Source organism: Rhinopithecus roxellana, chromosome 7 (assembly GCF_007565055.1).
Source record: "Rhinopithecus roxellana isolate Shanxi Qingling chromosome 7, ASM756505v1, whole genome shotgun sequence".
Taxonomy (NCBI): domain Eukaryota; kingdom Metazoa; phylum Chordata; class Mammalia; order Primates; family Cercopithecidae; genus Rhinopithecus; species Rhinopithecus roxellana.
This window is the reverse complement of record NC_044555.1, coordinates 140,444,227-140,467,604: the sequence shown is the minus strand read 5'-3', so window position 1 is coordinate 140,467,604 and position 23,378 is coordinate 140,444,227. Positions and strand designations below refer to the sequence as shown.

Genomic DNA, 23,378 nt, shown 5'->3' with positions numbered 1-23,378 from the left:
GGCTCTCCCTTTTACCAGCAAGGGAGTTTGCATCCGTTCAGTTTGTCATTAGACCCATGTTTTCCTCTACCAAACAATTACTCATGTACACCAAGTTTTCCAGATTCTTTGTGACTAGCATCACAATAAAATTTTTCTATACATATGGCCCATGAAATCTAGACAGCTTAATGTCTACCTATCTATGTGGTAATCTACTAACAAGATTGTTTCCTCACATTTACTCTAAAAATCAGTAGAATTACAGGAGAGTGATCTTCTTTTACAGGGTCATAGATCCACACTATGGAATAACATCCTTCAGATCTTGGCAAACCTTTCTTGGTGATGCCAGAATAAAGGGGTCTCACACCTTTTCTTCTCTTGTATATGTAGGTTTCCTTAGTTTATACAAGTGTTCTTTGTAACCCTTATTTCTTAATCTATGCAGTGCAACATTGTGAAGTTTGTCCCAAACTCTGTTACAGGTCAGATGATGTTTAATTGCTTATGATATGTAGTTTTCTAGAAAGCTTTGTGACTTAGAATCGTAGGTTCATCTTCAGTAGGGCTTTATCTAGAAAAGTGGCTATCAAACTTCAGCTTGAATTAGTATCATCTGAAGGACTTGTTGAAACACAGATTGTTAAATGTCAACATTTCCTTAGGGTTAGGGTTAGGCTTCTGATTTAGTAGGTCTTAGTTGAGGCTCAAGAATGGGCATTTGTAACAAGTTCCAGGTGATACTGATGTTCATGGTCCCTGAACATATGTTGAGAAGTACTAGTCTTTAAGGAATCCTTTTCCCTAGCTGAGAACATGTTGTTTCATTGAGGTGTACATTGTTTCTGTGAAACAGTGAAGGGCTGCGACCAGACTAAAGACATTTTTATTCTAATTTATTGGCAGTACCCTGCAGATAATCTAAATTCAGTTTCCCTAATCAGGTGAAGGCAGATCTATTGTTATGATTTTTTTTTCAAGTCTAGTGTTTAATTTATTACTCACATATCTCACAGAAAAAAAGAATGTAGCAAATGGGTTAAGGTTGTATCAAAAAATAAAAAATCCTGGATTTTACGGGTCACTCTATTTATACTTGGGAGCAGGGCTGAACCGATATCAGGCACAGCCGCTGCATTTCTCCAACGCCCCTTTGCAGATGTAGACCTGGACACACTTGGCACAGCCCACAAGGCAGCAGGAGCAACAGCTCTTCTTTTTTTTTTTTTTTTTTTTTATTATACTTTAAGTTCTAGGGTACATGTGCATAACGTGCAGGTTTGTTACATATGTATACTTGTGCCATGTTGGTATGCTGCACCCATCAACTCGTCAGCACCCATCAACTCGTCATTTACATCAGGTATAACTCCCAATGCAATCCCTCACCCCTCCCCCTCCCCGTGATAGGGCCCGGTGTGTGATGTTCCCCTTCCCGAGTCCAAGTGATCTCATTGGTCAGTTCCCACCTATAAGTGAGAACATGAGGTGTTTGGTTTTCTGTTCTTGCGATAGTTTGCTGAGAATGATGGTTTCCAGCTGCATCCATGTCCCTACAAAGGACACAAACTCATCCTTTTTTATGGCTGCATAGTTTTCCACGGTGTATATGTGCCACATTTTCTTAATCCAGTCTGTCACAGATGGACATTTGGGTTGATTCCAAGTCTTTGCTATTGTGAATAGTGTCGCAATAAACGTACTTGTGCATGTGTCTTTATAGCAGCATGATTTATAATCCTTTGGGTATATACCCAGTAATGGGATGGCTGGGTCATATGGTACTTCTAGTTCTAGATCCTTGAGGAATCGCCATACTGTTTTCCATAATGGTTGAACTAGTTTACAATCCCACCAACAGTGTAAAAGTGTTCCTATTTCTCCACATCCTCTCCAGCACCTGTTGTTTCCTGACTTCTTAATGATTGCCATTCTAACTGGTGTGAGATGGTATCCCATTGTGGTTTTGGTTTGCATTTCTCTGATGGCCAGTGATGATGAGTATTTTTTCATGTGCAGGAGGTGCATTTGCACTCTTTCCACTTGCAGGAGCCAGCGCAGTCACAGGAGGCACCAGCGGCTCACGAGCAGTTGGGGTCCATTGCAACCCGAGGCGAGACGGGAGTTCCCAAGAGAGAACGGAACAGGACTCCAGCTCTGCATTTTTCCGCTGTGCTTTCCTTCTGCCAATGCTTTCACCTCCACTGAGCGCCTCCGCCGCTTAGCCAAGGACTCCTCCCCCTGCGCATGCACAGGCGCAGCCTATGTCCTATTGTTATGAATTTTTAGAGAACACTTTTTATTTGTAATTTAGGCAAAGGGTGAAACAACAACAACAACAACAACAACAACAACAACAACAACAGAAAACTTCTTTGCTGTATTTTTTATTATATGATAAGTGGAGCTTTCTTTCTTTCTTTTTCTTTTCTTCTTTCTTTTCTTTTCTTTTCTTTTCTTTTCTTTTCTTTTCTTTTCTTTTCTTTTCTTTTCTTTTCTTTTCTTTTCTTTTCTTTTCTTTTCTTTCAGTTTTTTGATGGAGTCTTGCCCTGTACTCCATGTTGGAGTGCAATGGTGCAATCTTGGATCACTGCAACCTCCGCTTCCCGGATTCTAGCAATTCTCCTACCTCAGCCTCCCAAGTAGCTGGGATTACAGGCGTCCGCCACCACTTCCAGCTAATTTTTGTATTTTTAGTAGAGATGGGGTTTCACCATGTTGGTCAGGCTAATCCTGAACTCCTGACCTCAGGCGATCCTCCTGACCTCAGGTAATCTACCTTCCTCAACCTCCCAAAGTACTGAGGTTACAGGCGTGAGCCATTGCTCCTGGACCCCAAGTGGAGTTTTTATAGTCTGTATTCACTGAGATTGAGGCCCTATAATGATTCCTGGCATTAGGTAGAATCATTAGGGAATTACAATTTCCCATTTTGTGTGAACCCAAGGCCATTAAAACTCATGTTTCTTTGATTACTGAGACCAGTCAACTTCCTCCAGGGCAGCTACAGCTACAATGGCACCATTTTGCACTATTTTTGAGTTTCCTTTCCATTTGGGGTTTGTAGGCTTTTCTTTATTCTTTTATGAACTCTTATGTGAGCTCTTAATTCTCTTATATATTCTCTTAAATATATCCTTTTATAATTCTCATAATATATTCTCAGTATATATATAGAGAGAATATTGTATATTTTCTGTATATTAAAGTACTGTATGTCTAAATATTTTAAATTATATATATATATATGCACACACACACAGAGAATATAAGATAATTTCACATTTCTAAATGTATGATAGAGGGAAGATTTTCAGGTTATTTTGTTTGCCACATTGCTGGAAGTGGAATCATATTCTTATAATATTATTAATCGACATAAATTTCTACATATTTTAGGTATTCGACATGATGTTTTAAAATATGTACATTTTGTGAAATAGCTATATTAAACTAATTAACATATGCATTACCTCACATATTTATCATTTCTGGGGAGGTGAGAAAACTTAAAATCTACTCTATTAGCAATTTTTAAGTCTACCATACATCGTTATTAACTACAGTCATGTTGTACAAGAGATGCCTTGAACCTGTTTTGCCTAACTGAAACTTGATATCCTTAACCATAAGCTTGCTATTTAAAGGCAAACAATCTTTCCAAATACAAAACAATGTTTGTAGCAACATTGTACTGGTATCTTAATCCAAGGAAGTGTCAAATTACAGCCCCATAGAGGGCATATAAAGATTAGCATATATTACTGCCAGAATTATACGTAGTAGGACTTTCTCTAATAATTACTGGAATTGAGTATTATTTTTTTAATGGCATGGATATGATAGCTAACCTAGCAATTGGTAGACATGTTTCAATTTGAAAACCACCACCAATTGATTTGTAATAGCTTCCCTGAGCATTATGTTAAAAAGGATTTTGAGACCAAATCCAGGTGCACTATGAGAAAGACTGCTATTGTTCACAATAACAGCTATCAATATCTAACATTTTTGAGCTTTAAAAATGTGTTAGTGACTGTGATAAGTGTTCACATAATTATAATATTTAATCCGCACAACAATCCTATGAGGTGAGTACTATTAGTATTTCTGTTTAACACATGAAGAAACTGAAGGTTAGAAAGATAGAGTAACGTGTCCAAAGTCTCAATACTAGCTACTGTTAGAACAAATATTAGCATCCTACAAAAAAACACGTGCACTCATATGTTCATTGCAGTCTTATTCACAATATCAAAGACATGGAATCAACCTAGGTGTCTATCAATGGTGGATTGGATAAAGGAAATTTGGTACATATACACCATCGAATACTACACAACCATATAAAATAATGTAATTACGTCCTTTGCAGCAACATGAATGGAGCTAGAAGCCATAATCCTATGTGAATTAGTACAGAAACAGAAAACCAACATCACATGTTCTCACTTTTAAGTGAGAGCTAAACTGAATACACATGGACATAAAGATGGGAAAAACAGACACTGGGCACTACTAGAGTGGGGAAGGGGAAGAGAGGAAAAGGGTTAAAAATTATTCACTGGTACTATGCTCACTGCCTGACTGATTGGATCATCCATACCCCAAACCTCAGCATTACACAGTATTTCCATGTAAAAAATCTGAACATGTACCCCCTGAATCTAAAATAAAAGTTGAAATTATTTATAAAAATAATTAAGAAGTAAAAAACAGTGGTTAGAACTCCAGTCTATTTGACTGTAGAACCCAAGATCTTAACTGGTATCCCAAAGTTTTTCAAACTTGAGAAATATTACCCTTCAAAAAAAAAATTATCTACTCCCATATGTTGATTGAAATATTTTATATTATTTTAGTTGTTAAATGAATTCAAATATAAACAAGATATAAACTCCTTATTTATGTAACTTTTATACAAATACTGCAAAAATGCAAAAAAAATTCACAAATTACAAATAAAGCTACCAATAGATTAGATAAAATCAGTTCTATTAATTTAATGTGATGGATGATGCTACTTTCTTAAACCAAATAATAAAACTGTTTTTAACAATACATTATTTTGATGAATTAATTTATTAGCATCTTAATATTCAGTACTCAAAGTATGAAAATAGCATGTATCAAAAATTTATTAATAATTGCTACTTATTACTTACTACTAATGAATAATTGAGGTTTATATATACAAAGATGACTGTGTAATTTGAATATGTAAGTGAATGCTACTGTTCAGGTTCATTTCAGTTTGGCATTACTATATTACTATGTACTGTGATATTATTGTCTTTTTATAACTTTTTAAAAATTGAATTACAGTAAAGCCAGCACTTGCCATACGTTAATTGATATTCACTTGGCATGAGTACATCAGTTATGCGTGAAATTCTCTCTGTTCTTAATCTTATTATCTCCCACAATTAGTTATTGCTCCACTGGGTTATTTTTATGACATTAAAGTCTTATTTTACTAATAACTAAAACCACTAAAACTCATATTTTATTAAAACAGTCTTCAGTAGTGAGATATCACTCCAGAATAGAATTTTTACTTAAATAATCTTTGGAACAAAAAGTCAACATTTCTTGTAAGTCACAGCTGTGATCTCAAGACCTAGTTTGAGAAATATTGCTTTTCACAATCTTTTGTGTATGTGAAGTAGATTAATTCAGATTCTAAGTTCAATTTTTTTCCAAGGTGAAAATTTGATATAAAATAGCAATTTAGAAACAAAAGTTCTATGAACAAAACTTTTATGCATTCATTCTATTATAAGGTTTGGGGGTTAATAATAAGAATAATTAGTTTGATTGAGTTCTAACCATGTGCCAGGCACCGTTATAGACAATTTACATGACTTATATAAGTTATTCTGCCAACCCTTGAAGCAGGCATTATTATCTTTATTTTAGGATAAGAAAAATGAAGTATAAATAGGTTAATGAGCCTAACAAAAATCATGTGGCTATTGATGAAGCTAGATTTATTCTGAGTGCAGGGTCCACCTTACTAATTACTTTACTATACTGCCTCATGGTGACCTATCTCAGTTTGCATTTTGGACCCTCCAAAACAGTGCTTTTTATTCCTGTTATTAATATTATTCTTATTCCTATTAAATTTCTAGGATTGTGTTCAGAACAAAGAAACCCCTGGGGCTGAAATCATGTGGTCACATTTTCAGTAATAGGAAGTGTGCAAAATGAATGTCCCTGGAAAATTACTTATGGCTCTTTGAATTCTAATGTATTGTTCTTCTATTCTATTTAATTGCATTGTACCATATATAAAATGTATTTTATGAGAACACCAACATAAAAAAGGTGGGGATGGAGCTGTATGAGAGTAGAGTTTTTGCATGCTATTGAACTTAAGTTAGTAATATTTCAAACTAGATTGTTATAAATTTAGGATGTTAAATGTAATCCCCAGCTTAAGCAGGAAGAAAATGTCAGAAAGTACACGCAAAGAAAATGAGAAGAGAATCAAAATTCTTCACTACAAAAAAAGTCAAGTAAATACAAAGGAAGGCCATAGTAAAGAAAATGAAGGACAAAAAGGATATAAGACAAACAGAAAACAAATAGTAAAATGCCAGGAGTAAGTACTTTATCAGTAATCACTTTTAAAGTGAATTACATTGAATGTTGATAGGTTAAAGTCTGCAATCAAAAGACAGATATTGAAAGAATGGATTGTAAAAAATGATCTAACTATATACTATCTACAGGAGACTCATTTTAGATTAAAAGAAAAAAATATATTGAGAGTGAAAGAATAAATTTAAAAAGTGAAAGAATAAAACACATGAAAAGTAATCAAAAGAGAACTGAAGTGACCATATTAACAGCAAACAAAATAGATTTTTAAGTGAAAAACTGTTAAAAGAGACAAGGAAGAGCATTATTTGTAAAAAGAAAAATAGTCCAACTCATCAAGAAGATGTAACAATTATGAACGTATCTGCATTAAACAACAGAGCCCCAAAATATTTAAACACCAAAAAACACTGAAGGAAAAAAAAGACAATTCTACGGTAATAACTAGAGACTTTGAAACACCAAATTAAATAATGGGTAAAATATCTAGACAGAAGATCAATAAAAATTAAGAGACTTATACAACATTATAAAACAAGTAGTCGGGGGGGCGGAGCAAGATGACCGAATAGGAACAGCCCCAGTCTCCAACTCCCAGCGCGAGCGACACAGAAGACCGGTGATTTCTGCATTTTCAACTGAGGTACTGGGGTCATCTCACTAGGGAGTGCCGGACAATCGGTGCTGGTCAGCTGCTGCAGCCTGACCAGCGAGAGCTGAAGCAATGCGAGGCATCGACTCACCTGGAAGTGCAAGAGGGAAGGGAATCCGATTTCCTAGCAAGGGGAACTGAGACACACAACACCTGGAAAATTGGGTAACTCCCACCCCAATACTCCGCTTTAAGCAGACAGGCACATCAGGAGAATATATCCCACACCTGGCCGGGAGGGTCCCACGCCCACAGAGCCTCCCTCACTGCTAACACAGCAGTCTGCGGCGATCTATCCACAAGGCAACAGCGAGGCTGCGGGAGGGGCTCCCGCCATTGCTGAGGCTTAAGTAGGTAAACAAAGCCTCTGGGAAGCTCAAACTGGGTGGAGCTCACAGCAGCTCAAGGAAGCCTGCCTGTCTCTAGTCTCCACCTCTGAGGACAGCGCACAGCTGAAGACCAACAGGGGAAGCAGCGGGGGCCGGGGCAGACGCGAACAACTCTGTCTGATAGCTTTGGGAAGAGCCGTGGATCTCCCAACGCGGAGGTTGAGATCTGAAAACGGACAGACTGCCTGCTCAGGTGGGTCCCTGACCCCTGAGTAGCCTAGCTGGGAGACATCCCCCACTAGGGGCAGTCTGACACCCCACACCTCACAGGGTGGAGTACACCCCTGAGAGGAAAGTTCCAAAGGAAGAATCAGACAGGAACACTCGCTGTTCAGCAATATTCTATCTTCAGCAATCTCTGCTGCTGATACCTAGGCAAACAGGGTCTGGAGTGGACCTCAAGCAATCTCCAACAGACCAACAGAGAGTCCTTCTGACTGTCAGAAGGAAAACTATCAAACAGGAAGGACACCTATACCAAAACCCCATCAGTACGTCACCATCATCAAAGACCAGAGACAGATAAAACCACAAAGATGGGGACAAAGCAGGGCAGAAAAGCTGGAAATTCAAAAAATAAGAGCGCATCTCCCCCTGCAAAGGAGCGCAGCCCATCGTCAGCAACGGATCAAAGCTGGTCAGAGAATGACTTTGACGAGATGAGAGAAGAAGGCTTCAGTCCATCAAACTTCTCAGAGCTAAAGGAGGAATTACGTACCCAGCGCAAAGAAACTAAAAATCTTGAAAAAAGAGTGGAAGAATTGACAGCTAGACTAATTAATGCAGAGAAGATCATAAACGAAATGGCAGAGATGAAAACGATGACACGAGAAATATGTGACAAATGCACAAGCTTCAGTAACCGACTCGATCAACTGGAAGAAAGAGTATCAGCGATTGAGGATCAAATGAATGAAATGAAGTGAGAAGAGAAACCAAAAGAAAAAAGAAGAAAAAGAAATGAACAAAGCCTGCAAGAAGTATGGGATTATGTAAAAAGACCAAATCTACGTCTGATTGGGGTGCCTGAAAGTGAGGGGGAAAATGGAACCAAGTTGGAAAACAGTCTTCAGGATATCCTCCAGGAGAACTTCCCCAACCTAGTAGGGCAGGCCAACATTCAAATTCAGGAAATACAGAGAACGCCACAAAGATACTCCTCCAGAAGAGCAACTCCAAGACACATAATTGCCAGATTCACCAAAGTTGAAATGAAGGAAAAAATCTTAAGGGCAGCCAGAGAGAAAGGTCGGGTTACCCACAAAGGGAAGCCCATCAGACTAACAGCAGATCTCTCGGCAGAAACTCTACAAGCCAGAAGAGAGTGGGGGCCAATATTCAACGTTCTTAAAGAAAAGAATTTTCAACCCAGAATTTCATATCCAGCCAAACTAAGTTTCATAAGTGAAGGAGAAATAAAATCCTTTACAGATAAACAAATGCTTAGAGAATTTGTCACCACCAGGCATGCCTTACAAGAGACCCTGAAGGAAGCCCTAAACATGGAAAGGAACAACCGGTACCAACCATTGCAAAAACATGCCAAAATGTAAAGACCATCGAGGCTAGGAAGAAACTGCATCAACTATCGAGCAAAATAACCAGTTAATATCATAATGACAGGATCAAGTTCACACACAACAATATTAACCTTAAATGTCAATGGACTAAATGCTCCAATTAAAAGACACAGACTGGCAAACTGGATAAAGAGTCAAGACCCATCAGTCTGCTGTATTCAGGAGATCCATCTCACGTGCACAGACATACATAGGCTCAAAATAAAGGGATGGAGGAAGATCTACCAAGCAAATGGAGAACAAAAAAAAGCAGGGGTTGCAATCCTAGTCTCTGATAAAACAGACTTTAAACCATCAAAGATCAAAAGAGACAAAGAATGCCATTACATAATGGTAAAGGGATCAATTCAACAGGAAGAGCTAACTATCCTAAATATATATGCACCCAATACAGGAGCACCCACATTCATGAAGCAAGTCATTAGAGACTTACAAAGAGACTTAGACTCCCATACAATAATAATGGGAGACTTCAACACTCCACTGTCAACATTAGACAGATCAACGAGACAGAAAGTTAACAAGGATAGCCAGGAATTGAACTCATCTCTGCACCAAGCGGACCTAATAGACATCTATAGAACTCTCCACCCCAAATCAACAGAATATACATTATTCTCAGCACCACATCACACTTATTCCAAAATTGACCACATAATTGGAAGTAAAGCACTCCTCAGCAAATGTAAAAGAACAGAAATGATAACAAACTGTCTCTCAGAACACAGTGCAATCAAACTAGAACTCAGGACTAAGAAACTGAATCAAAATCGCTCAACTACATGGAAACTGAACAACCTACTCCTGAATGACTACTGGGTACATAACGAAATGAAAGCAGAAATAAAGATGTTCTTTGAAACCAATGAGAACAAAGATACAACATACCAGAATCTCTGGGACACATTTAAAGCAGTGTGTAGAGGGAAATTTATAGCACTAAATGCCCACAAGAGAAAGCAGGAAAGATCTAAAATTGACACTCTAACATCACAATTAAAAGAACTAGAGAGGCAAGAGCAAACACATTCAAAAGCTAGCAGAAGGCAAGAAATAACTAAGATCAGAGCAGAACTGAAGGAGATAGAGACACAAAAAACCCTCCAAAAAATCAATGAATCCAGGAGTTGGTTTTTTGAAAAGATCAACAAAATTGACAGACCGCTAGCAAGACTAATAAAGAAGAAAAGAGAGAGGAATCAAATAGACGCAATAAAAAATGATAAAGGGGATATCAGCACCGACCCCACAGAAATACAAACAACCATCAGAGAATACTATAAACACATCTACGCAAATCAACTAGAAAATCTAGAAGAAATGGATAATTTCCTGGACACTTACACTCTCCCAAGACTAAACGAGGAAGAAGTTGAATCCCTGAATAGACCAATAGCAGGCTATGAAATTGAGGCAACAATTAATAGCCCACCAACCAAAAAAAGTCCAGGACCAGATGGATTCACAGCTGAATTCTACCAGAGGTACAAGGAGGAGCTGGTACCATTTCTTCTGAAACTATTCCAATCAATAGAAAAAGAGGGAATCCTCCCTAACTCATTTTATGAGGCCAACATCATCCTGATACCAAAGCCTGGCAGAGACACAACAAAAAAAGAGAATTTTAGACCAATATCCCTGATGAACATCGATGCAAAAATTCTCAATAAAATACTGGCAAACCGGATTCAGCAGCACATCAAAAAGCTTATCCACCATGATCAAGTGGGCTTCATCCCTGGGATGCAAGGCTGGTTCAACATTCGCAAATCAATAAACATAATCCAGCATATAAACAGAACCAAAGTCAAGAACCACATGATTATCTCAATAGATGCAGAAAAGGCTTTTGACAAAATTCAACAGCCCTTCATGCTAAAAACGCTCAATAAATTCGGTATTGATGGAACGTACCTCAAAATGATAAGAGCTATTTATGACAAACCGACAGCTAATATCATTCTGAATGGGCAAAAACTGGAAAAATTCCCTTTGAAAACTGGCACAAGACAGGGATGCCCTCTCTCACCACTCCTATTCAACATAGTGTTGGAAGTTCTGGCTAGGGCAATCAGGCAAGAGAAAGAAATCAAGGGTATCCAGTTAGGAAAAGAGGAAGTCAAATTGTCCCTGTTTGCAGATGACATGATTGTATATTTAGAAAACACCATTGTCTCAGCCCAAAATCTCCTTAAGCTAATAAGCAACTTCAGCAAAGTCTCAGGATACAAAATTAATGTTCAAAAATCACAAGCATTCTTATACACCAGTAACAGACAAACAGAGAGCCAAATCAGGAATGAACTTCCATTCACAATTGCTTCAAAGAGAATAAAATACCTAGGAATCCAGCTTACAAGGGATGTAAAGGACCTCTTCAAGGAGAACTACAAACCACTGCTCAGTGAAATAAAAGAGGACACAAACAAATGGAAGAACATACCATGCTCATGGATAGGAAGAATCAATATTGTGAAAATGGCCATACTGCCCAAGGTTATTTATAGATTCAATGTCATCCCCACCAAGCTACCAATGAGTTTCTTCACAGAATTGGAAAAAACTGCTTTAAAGTTCATATGGAACCAAAAAAGAGCTCGCATTGCCAAGACAATCCTAAGTCAAAAGAACAAAGCTGGAGGTGTCACGTTACCTGACTTCAAACTATACTACAAGGCTACAGTAACCAAAACAGCATGGTACTGGTACCAAAACAGAGATATAGACCAATGGAACAGAACAGAGTCCTCAGAAATAATAACACACATCTGCAGCCATCTGATCTTTCACAAACCTGAGAGAAACAAGAAATAGGGAAAGGATTCCCTATTTAATAAATGGTGCTGGAAAAATTGGCTAGCCATAAGTACAAAGCTGAAACTGGATCCTTTCCTTACCCCTCATACGAAGAATAATTCAAGATGGATTAGAGACTTAAATGTTAGACCTAATACCATAAAAACCCTAGAAGAAAATCTAGGTAGTACCATTCAGGACATAGGCATGGGCAAGGATTTCATGTCTAAAACACCAAAAGCAACGGCAGCAAAAGCAAAAATTGACAAATGGGATCTAATTAAACTAAAGAGCTTTTGCACAGCAAAAGAAACTACCATAAGAGTGAACAGGCAACCTACAGAATGGGAGAAAATTTTTGCAACCTACTCATCTGACAAAGGGCTAATATCCAGAATCTACAAAGAACTCAAACAAATATACAAGAAAAAAGCAAACAACCCCATCAAAAAGTGGGCAAAGGATATGAACAGACATTTCTGAAAAGAAGACATTCATACAGCCAACAGACACATGAAAAAATGCTCATCATCACTCGCCATCAGAGAAATGCAAATCAAAACCACAATGAGATACCATCTCACACCAGTTAGAATGGCAATCATTAAGAAGTCAGGAAACAAGAGGTGTTGGAGAGGATGTGGAGAAATAGGAACACTTTTACACTGTTGGTGGGATTGTAAACTAGTTCAACCATTATGGAAAACAGTATGGCAATTCCTCAAGGATCTAGAACTAGATGTACCATATGACCCAGCCATCCCACTACTGGGTATATACCCAAAGGATTATAAATTATTCTACTACAAAGACACATGCACACGTATGTTTATTGTGGCACTATTCACAACAGCAAAGACTTGGAATCAACCCAAATGTCCATCTGTGACAGACTGGATTAAGAAAATGTGGCACATATACACCATGGAATACTATGCAGCCATAATAAATGATGAGTTTGCGTCCTTTGTAGGGACATGGATGCAGCTGGAAACCATCATTCTTAGCAAACTATCACAAGAAGAGAAAACCAAACACCGCATGTTCTCACTCATAGATGGGAACTGAACAATGAGATCACTTGGACTCGGAAAGGGGATCATCACACACTGGGGCCTCTCATGGGGAGGGGGGAGGAGGGAGGGTTTGCACTGGGGAGTTATACATGATATAAATGATGAATTGATGGGTGCTGACGAGTTGATGGGTGCAGCACACCAACATGGCACAAGTATACATATGTAACAAACCTGTACGTTATGCACATGTACCCTAGAACTTAAAGTATAATACTAAAAAAAAATAAAAATAAAAATTAAAAAAAAAAATAAAACAAGTAGTCCTAGCATATATAGAACCCTCTGCTGAACAACAGGAGGATATACGTTGTCAACTGCACATAGGAATTTTTTCAGAATTCTACATATGTTAAAACACAAAACAAGTTTCAGTTAATTTTAAAATATTGATAGCTGTGATAGTTAATATTAAATGTCAACTTGCTTGGATTGAAGGGTGTCTAGATAGCTAGTAAAGCGTTGTTTCTTGGTGTGTCTGTGAGGGTGTTGCCAGAAGAGACTGACATTTGAGTCAGTGGGCCGAAAGATGAATACCCACCCTCAGTGTTGGTGGACACCATCCAATCATCTGCCAGCAAAGCTAGAATAAAGCAGTGGAAGAAAATGGGATAAGCTGGCTTCCTGAGTTTTCTGGCTTTCTTCTTTCTAGTGTGTTAGATGCTTCCTTCTGTTTCTCCTGTCCTTGGACATTAGACTCCAGATTCTTTGGCATTTGTACTCTTGGACTTACATCAGTGGTTTTCCAGGGGATCTCAGGTCTTGACTGCAGGCTGAAGGTTGCACTGTTGGTTTCCCTACCTTTGAGGCTCTTAGACTTGGACTGAACCACTACTGGCATCTTTCTTCCCCAGCTTGCAGATGACCTGTTGCATGACTTCACCTTATGATCATGTAAGCCAATTATCCCTAATAAACTCATATATATATATATATATATATATATATATATATATATATATATATATATATTAGTTCAGTCTCCCTGACTAAAACTAAGTCAGGGAGAACCCTGATTAATACAATAACATACAAGTATCATCTGTGACCACAATGGAATGAAACTAGAAGAAAATAACAAAAACTGTAAAATTCAAAATATGTAAAAATTAAACCACACACACTCACACAGACAGTGAATCAAATAAGAAATTACCAGAGAATTAGAAAACAGTTTGAGAGGATTGAAAATGAAAATACAACATACCAAAACTTATGGTATGCATCAAAGGCATTGCTAAGAGGAAAATTTATAGGATTGAATACCCATATCATAAAACAATAAAAATTTCAAATCAGTAACCTACCTTTACCCTTAAAAGAAATAGAAAAAGAAGAGAAAACTAAACAGAATACTAGCAAAATAAATGAAATAATGAAGATTAGAACAGATTTTTTTAAGAAGAATGATAATAGAGAAACAATAGAGAAAAAAAAAAAAAAAAGTCCTTTGGCTAGATTGACAAAACTAGCAAATCTTTGGAGGGCCAAACAAAGAAGAAAAGAGATAAGACACCAAAACTGAAAAAAAAAAAAAAAAAATTAGTCCTTTGGATAGATTGACAAAACTAGCAAATCTTTAGAGAGCCAGACAAAGAAGAAAAGAGATAAGACACCCAAACTAAAATCAGAAATGAAAGTGGGGACATTAATAACAGCCTTGGTGCAGGGCCAACATGGCCAACTAGAAGCAAAAGTGATCAGAAACTCCCATTGAAAAGAACCATGACAGCATGTGAATCCTGCACTGGCAACCGAAGTATCCATGTTCTCTCATCAAAACTGACTTGGTGGCTGTTGTGACCCATGGAGAGCAAGGAAGAGCACTGTGGTGAGGTGGCCCACCTGAGATCCACACGAAGCAGGGGATCCCCCATCCCCTAGCCAAGGGAGGCGGTCAGTGAGCATGCTACTCAGCCTGGGAAGTCGTGATTTTTCCAGGGCACTGTGCAACTCACGGATAGGAAGATCCCACTCGTGAACCCATGCTACCAGGGCCTAGGGTTCCAACCACAAAGTCATACAGACTCTACACAGCCTCTCACCTGAAATCTACTTAAGGGTACCAAATTCCTTGGGGGAGGGACGACCAGCACCACAGCTGCAGCTGCCTGCTGTCTAAGTCTTTGAGCTTCTTGGGGGAGGGGCGGCAGTCAGCACTGGGACTGATAGCTGCCTAACACGCTAGGCTTTCAGGGTGAGGGAAGGGCTACAGCCATCTCTATAACTCCGGGCCATGCTTTTCCTCTGCTGGAGCCAGGGAGACAGAACGGCTAGGTCACAAGAGATATCCCCCAGAGCCCAACACGCTGGCTGTGGCAGACTGCGGCCAGAGTGCATCTTTAGGTCTAACCTTGACCCATCCCTCCCAGCACTTGGGACCTCCCTGCAAAAACTCCAACAACTCCAGCCAGGACCTTAGGTGCAGAACGCTGATCTTCCTGGGCCTGAGCCCATAGAGGGAAGGGTGGCCACAGTCTCCATGGACCAGCAGACAGTCTTTTCTCTTGCTATTTCTGAGGAATCCAGGCAGCCCAGATTAGTGGGTTTTTCCCCCAGCAAAGCACACCCCCTCCATCAAGAGACAAAGTGCTTCATAAAACAGGTCTTGCTCCCTGTGGCACCCAACTAAGTGAGACCTTCCAACAAGGGTTGCCAGACACCCTATACAAAAGAGTTCCTACTGGCATCAGCTTGATGCCTCTTGAGATCAGAGATCCCAGAGAAAAGACTAGGCACCCATCTTTGCTGTTCTGCAGTCTCCATGAATGACATCTCCAGGAGCGGGAGTGATCCAGATGAATAGGGCCTGAAGTGAACCCCCAGGAAACTGAAACAGCCCTACAGAAGAGTGACCTATAGAAATAAAAACAAACAAACAGACAGCAACAACAACAGAGTCAACGACAGAAAAAGTCCACACACAAACCACATCCAAGGGTCAAGCAGCCTCAAATATTGAAACTTGACAAACTCATGAAGTTGAGGAAGAATCAACAAAAAATGCTGAGAACACTTCACCTCCACATGATCATAATCCCTCTCCAGCATTAGATAAAGGTTAAGATGAATGAATTGACAGAAGTAGGTTTGAGAATGTGGGTAATAACAAATTCTGCTGAGCTAAAAGAGCATGTTCTAACCTAATGCAAATAAGCAAGGAGCCTTGATAAAAGGTTACTGGAACTGCTAACCAGAATATCCAGTTTAGAAAAGGATGTAAATGACCTGATGGAGCTGAAAAACACAGAACAAGAACTCCATGAAGTATACACAAGTATCGATAGCCAAATCAATCAAGTGGAAGAAAGGATATCAGAGTTTGAAGACCTTGAAGACCATCTTGCTGAAATAAGGCATCCAGACAAGATTAGAGCAAAAAGAATACAAAGGAACAAACAAAACTTCTGAGAAATACGGGACTGTGTAAAAATACTGAACTTATGATTGATTGGAGTATCTGAAAGAGATGGGGAGAATGGAACCACGTTGGAAAACACAATTCAAGTTATTATCCAGGAGAACTTCCCCAACCTAGCAAGACACAACATTCAAATTCAGGAAATAGAGAGAACACCATTAAGATATTCCACAGGAAGATCAGCCTCAAGACACATAATTATGAGAATCTCCAAGGTTGAAATGAAGAAAAAACTGTTAAGGGCAACCAGAGAGAAAGGCCAGGTCACTTACAAAAGGAAGCCCATCAGGCTAACAGTGGATCTCCCGGCAGAAACCCTACAAACCAGAAGAAAGTGGGGGCCAATATTCAACATTCTGAAATAAAATAATTTTTAACCCAGAATTTCATAGCCAGCCAAACTAAGCTTCATAAGTGAAGGAGAAGTAAAATCCTTTCAGACATGTAAATGCTGAGGGATTTCACCACCACCAGGCCTGCCTTGCAAGAGCTCCTGAAGGAAGAACTAAATACGGAAAGGAAAAAACAATACCAGCCCCTGCAAAAACACACTGAAATACAAGGACCAATGACACTGTGAAGAAACTGCATTAACTAGTGTACAAAATAACCAGACAGCATCATGATGACAGAATCAAATTCACAACAAGGATATTAACCTTAAATGTAAATGGGCTAAATGCGCCAGTTAAAAGACACAGACTGGCAAGTTGGATAAACAGTCAGGACCCACTGTTGTGCTGTATTCAGGAGACCCATCTTATGTGCAAAGACACACATGGGCTGAAAATAAAGGAATAGAGGAAAATTTACCAAGCAAATGGAAAACAAAAAAGTGGGGGTTGCAACCCTAGTCTCTGACAAAACAGACTTTATACCAGCAAAGATCAAAAAAGACAAAGAAGGGCATTACATAATGGTAAAGGGATCAATTTAACAAGAAGATCTAACTATCCTAAATATATATGCACCCAATACAGGAGTACCCAGATTTATAACATAAGTTCTTAGAGAATTACACAAGGACTTAAACTCCTACACATAACAGTGGGATATTTAACACCCCTCTGTCAATATTAGACAGATCAATGAGATAGAAAATTAACAAGGATTGTCAGGACGTGAAGTCGGCTCTGGATCAAGTGGTCCTAATAGACATCTACAGCACTCTCCTAAAACAAAACAACAGAATATATATTCTACTCAGTGCCACATGGCACTTATTCTAAAATTGACCACATAATTGGAAGTAAAACACTCCTCAGCAAATGCAAAAGAACTGAAATCATAACAAACAGAATCTCAGACCACAGTGTAATCAAATTAGAACTCAGGATTAAGAAAGTTACTCAAAACTACACAACTACATGGAAATTGAACAACCTGCTCCTCAATGACTCCTGGGAAAATAATAAAATCAAGGCATAAATCAAGAAGTTCTTTGAAACCAAAGAGAACAAAGAAACAACATACCAGAATTCCTGGGACACAGCCAAAGCAGTGTTAAGAGGGAAATTTATAGTACTAAGTGACTACATCAGAAAGCTAGAAAAATCTCAAATCGACACCTTAACATCACAATTAAAAGAATCAGAGAAGCAGGGCAAATGAATCCAAAAGCTGGCAGAAGACAAGAAATAACTAAGATCAGAGCAGAATTGAAGGAGATAGAAACATGAAAAACCCTTCAAAAATCAATGAATCTAGGAGTTGGGTTTTTGAAAAAATTAACAAAGTAGATAGACCGCTAGCCAGACTAATAAAGAAGAAAAAAGGGAAGAATCAAATAGACGCAATAAAAAATGATAAAGGAGATATCCCCACTGACCCCACAGAAATACAAACTACCATCACAGAATACCATAAACACCTGTCCACAAATAAATTACAAAATCTAGAAGAAATGGATAAATTGCTGGACACATACACTCTCCCAAAACTAAACCAGGAAGAAGTCGAATCCCTGAATAGACCAATAGCAAGTTCTGAAATTGAGGCAGTAGCCTACCAACCAAAAAAAGCCCAGGACCAGACAGATTCACAGCCGAATTCTACCAGAGGTACAGAAAGGATCTAGTTCAATTTCTTCTGAAACTATTCCAAACAACCGAAAAGGAGGGACTCTTCCCTACCTCATTTTATGAAGCAAGCATCATCCTGATACCAAAACTTGGCAGGGATACAACAACAACAAAAATACTTCATGCCAATATCCCTGATGAACATCAATGAGAAAATCCTCAATAAAATACTGGTAAATCGAATCCACCAGCACATCAAAAATTTGTCCACCATGATCAAGTCAGTTTCATCCCTGGGCTGCAAGGCTGGCTCAACAGAAACAAATCAATAAACATAATCTGTCATATGAACAGAACCAATGACAAAGACTGCAGGATTATCTCAAAAGATGCAGAAAAGGCCTTCAATATAATTCAACACCCCTTTATGTTAAAAACTCTAAATAAACTAAATATTGATGGAACATATCTCAAAATAAGAGCTATTTATGGCAAATCCACAGCCAATATCATACTGAAAGAGCAAAAGCTAGAAGCATTCCCTTTGAAAACCAACAAAAGACAAAGAAATCCTCTCTCACCACTCCTATTCAACATAGTATTGGAAGTTCTGGCCAGAGCAATCAAGCAAGATAAAGAAATAAAGGGTATTCAAATAGGAAGACAGGAAGTCAAATTGTCTCTGTTTGTAGATGACATCATTCTATATTTAGAAAACCAAATCGTCTCTGCCCAAAAACTCCTTAAGCTTTAAAGCAACTTCAGCAAAGTCTCAAGATACAAAATCAATGTGCAAAAATCACAAGCATTCCTATACACCAAAAATAGACAACCAGAGAGCCAAATCATGAATGAACTCCCATTCACAATAGCTACAAAGACAATAAAATAACTAGAAATACAGCTAACAAGGGATGTGAAAGTCCTCTTTAAGGAGAACTACAAACCCCTGCTCAAGGAATTAAAAGAGGATACAAACAATTGGAAAAATATTCCATGTTCAGGGATAGGAAGAATCAATATCATAAAAATGGCCATACTGCCCAAAGTAGTTTAGAGATTTAATGCCATTCCCATCAAACTATCACTGATATTCTTCACAGAATTAGAGAAAGCTACTTTAAATTTTATATGGAATCAGAAAAGAGCCCATACACCAAAGACAATCCTAAGCAAAGATAACAAAGCTGAAGGCATCATGCTTCCTCACTTCAAACTATACTACAAGGCTACAGTAACCAAAACAGCATGGTACTGGTACCAAGGCAAACAGATAAACCAATTGAAACAGAATAGAGACCTAAGAAAGAACACCACACATCTATGACCATCTGATCTTCGATAAACCTGACAAAACAAGCAATGGGGAAAAGATTTCCTACTTAATAAATGGTACTGGGAAAACTGACTAGCCATATGCAGAATACTGAAACTGACCCCTTCCTTACAACTTTTACAAAAAATAACTCAAGATGGATTAAAGGGTTAAATGTAAAACCCAAATTCATAAAAAACCCTAGAAGAAAACCTAGGCAATACCATTCAGGACACAGGCATATACAAAGATTTCCTGACAAAAATGCCAAAACAATTGCAACAAAAGCCAAATTTGACAAATGAAATCTAATTAAACTAAAGGCTCCTACACAACAAAAGAAACTCATCAGAGTGAACAGACAACCTATAGAATGGGAGAAAATTTTTGCGATCTTCCCATCTGACAAGGTCTAATATCCAGAATCTATAGAAAACTTAAACAAATTTACAAGAAAAAAAAAAAAAAAAAAAAACAGCCCAATGAAAAAGTGGGGAAAGGATATAAACAGACGCTTCTCAAAGGAAGACATTTATGTGGCCAAAACAAACCTAAGAAAGAAAGCTCAACATCACTGATCATTAGAGAAATGCAAATCAAAACCACAATGTGATACCATCTCATGCCAGTCAGAATGTTGATTATTAAAATGTCAATAAAAAATAGATGCTGGTGAGGCTGTGGATAAATAGGATAAACTTTTACACAGTTTGTGGGTATGTAAATTAATTCAACCATTGTGGAAGACAGTGTAGTGATTCCTCAAGGATCTAGAACCAGAAATACTTTTTGACCCAACAATTCCATTAAAGGTTACATACCTAAAGGAGTATAAATCATTCTACTATTAAGAAACATGCACATGTATGTTTACTGCAGCCCCCTATTTACAATAGCAAAGACATGGAACCAAGCCCACCAATTATAAGACTGAATAAATTAAATGTGGTACATATTTATTAAGTAGGAAATCTTTTCCCCATTGCTTGTTTTGTCAGGTTTATCGAAGATCAGATGGTCATAGATGTGTGCTGTTCTTTCTTAGGTCTCTATTCTGTTTCAATTGGTCTATCTATCTGCCTTGGTACCAGTACCATGGAATACTATTCAGCCATAAAAAGTAATGAGATCACGTTCTTTGCAGGGACGTGGATGAAGCTGGAAGCCATTATCCTCAGAAAAGTAACACAGGAACAGAAAACCAAACACTGCATGTTCTCACTCATAAGTGGGAGGTAAACAGTGAGAACACATGGACACAGGGAGCAGAACAACACACACCTTAGCCAGTCAGGGGGTGGAGGGTGATGGGAGGGAGAGCATTAGGACAAATAGTTAATGCATGTGGGGCTTGAAACCTAGAGGACAAGTTGATAGGTTCAGTAAACCACCCTGGCACGTGTATACCTATGTAGCAAACCTACACATTCTGCACTTGTATCCCAGAACTTAAAGTAAAATTAAAAACAAACAAAAAAACCGAATAAATAAATAAATACATGAATATTGATTGTGGAATCTGGATTGAATATAGGCTCCATTACTGATTAGCTGCATGTCTCATTTTTTTTTTTTTAAAGCTGTTGAAATGGACTACATAACCTGTTTTAGCTTTTTGAAATCAAGTTTAACTTAAATATTTATTCTAAGTCTTGCCTGAATTTTGATAATAGAAACATCATAAGACAGGGTCCTCCACTTTGTGAGTCACTATTTTATCCCAGGCACCTAGCACATGCCTTGCTTGGAGTCGGTGCTCAGCAAAACTCTGTGGAACAAAAAAAAAGAATGAATAAATAAATAAATGAAGGTTTGTCTGCAGCTTACAAAACAAAGAAAAGACAGAAAGAAAAAAAAAAGAAAAGAAAAAGTAGCCATCAGAGGCATGTTAAAGACGTGTTTACTCCAAACTCTCGAACCTGACGGAAAGCTTAAATGAAATTGAAAAGGGCACACTTTTCTGTTTAAGAGATTCAATGGTTAATTCTGTGTATATGTGTGCAACCTAAGAGCATCTCATGTCCAGTGCCAACAATCCCCAAAAGATAGGAACAATAATATAAAATTGATGCTTATAGAAGTTCCTGTTTAGGTGCAGAATATATTTCTGAGAAATACCTCATCTCTGGTAACGTCAGAAAAATTTTGAGTCAGTGGAATAAGTCCTGCTTTTCTGGTCTAATCCATGTCTTCCTGCACTCTCAATTAAGTAAGAATATTGCCTTGAGTTTTGCCACAGTAGAAATGGCAATGCAACACACATACACACACACACACACACACACACACACACACAAACACACAGAAGTAAAAGTCAGTTTCAGGAGGAATTACTAACTGAGAAATCAAGAAAAGTTATAAAGGGAGAAAAAATATTGTACATCAATACTAATAAACATATTTTAACATAAGCTTTTGTAAAATACATATTTAAAAAAACTTACAGAAACAAAAATAATTGTAAGAAAATATTATGAACAGTTTTACACCAGCAAATCAGATAATATAGATCAAATAAACAAATTCCTAGGAACATAGTCATTACCAAATTTGATTAAAAAAGAAGTAAAAAATCTGAACAAAGTTATAACACAGAATGAGATTGAATCAGTAATAAAAAATGTCCCAATGAAGAAAAGTCCAGGACCAGATTACTTCATTGGTGAGTTTCATTAAACATTTAATGAAAAATTAACATCAATTTTTCTGAGACTTTTCAAAAAATTTAAGAGAAGAAAACACTTTCTAAATTATTTTGTAAGGTCTGCATTACTCTAATACCAGTCAGAAAAGACATTGCAAGAGAAGAAATTCACAGAGCTATATTCTTTTGGAAGATACAAACAAAAATCCCTTAAAAAAATGAGGAAATCAAATCCAACAGCATATTAAAAGGATTGTAGAGAGTGGCTGAAGATGGATACCAGAGGACTTGGATCTCATCTAAAGGGCAGTATTCCCGCTACTGAACTTGCAGCAAGAGGATCTCTTGAAAGTCATAATCTTCTGATAGTTTTGTGTGTGTGTATGAAAAATGAACTTTTACCTAGTCATCCTCTTGAATTTTCGGAAGAGAATTTCCAGCTTAACCAAGATAAAATGAATATTTCCCCACTGAGAAACATTCAGTGGTTATTTGCTCCACTAAAATAATAAATCGAAATTTAAGGCAGTGCAGCAGATTCGATGTCTTCCTTTTCTTTTGAGCTCAAACCTTTCATTGGATATTTTGAGAGATAATGAAGAGTCTACCAGATTTGAAGCTATTCTTATCTGTCACAAAGTGAAGTAATGGGAGAATGACACGTGGTGGAATATAAACTCAGTTTACTATAATACAATATGCTATTCATGGAAATAGAGGGGCTGCATCTTGTTTATAGTCACTTTTGTACTATAATTTGATGCACGCAACATTGAAAGTACTGACACATGGGAATTTTTGCACAAGTAGTCTCAGTGATCATTTGAAATTTTGGGAGTGTTTGGTTTATGGCCATATGACAATTGAAGGCACTAAAGACAGATGATTTTAATGCT

General features: G+C 37.8%; 2 pseudogenes; one reads left to right on the top strand and one right to left on the bottom strand.

Moving 5' to 3' along the window:
• Positions 1-963: 963 nt before the first annotated feature.
• LOC104659954 lies at positions 964-2,084 on the bottom strand (annotated as a pseudogene).
• A 20,670-nt stretch (positions 2,085-22,754) lies between these two features.
• LOC104654076 lies at positions 22,755-23,174 on the top strand (annotated as a pseudogene).
• Positions 23,175-23,378: the final 204 nt, after the last annotated feature.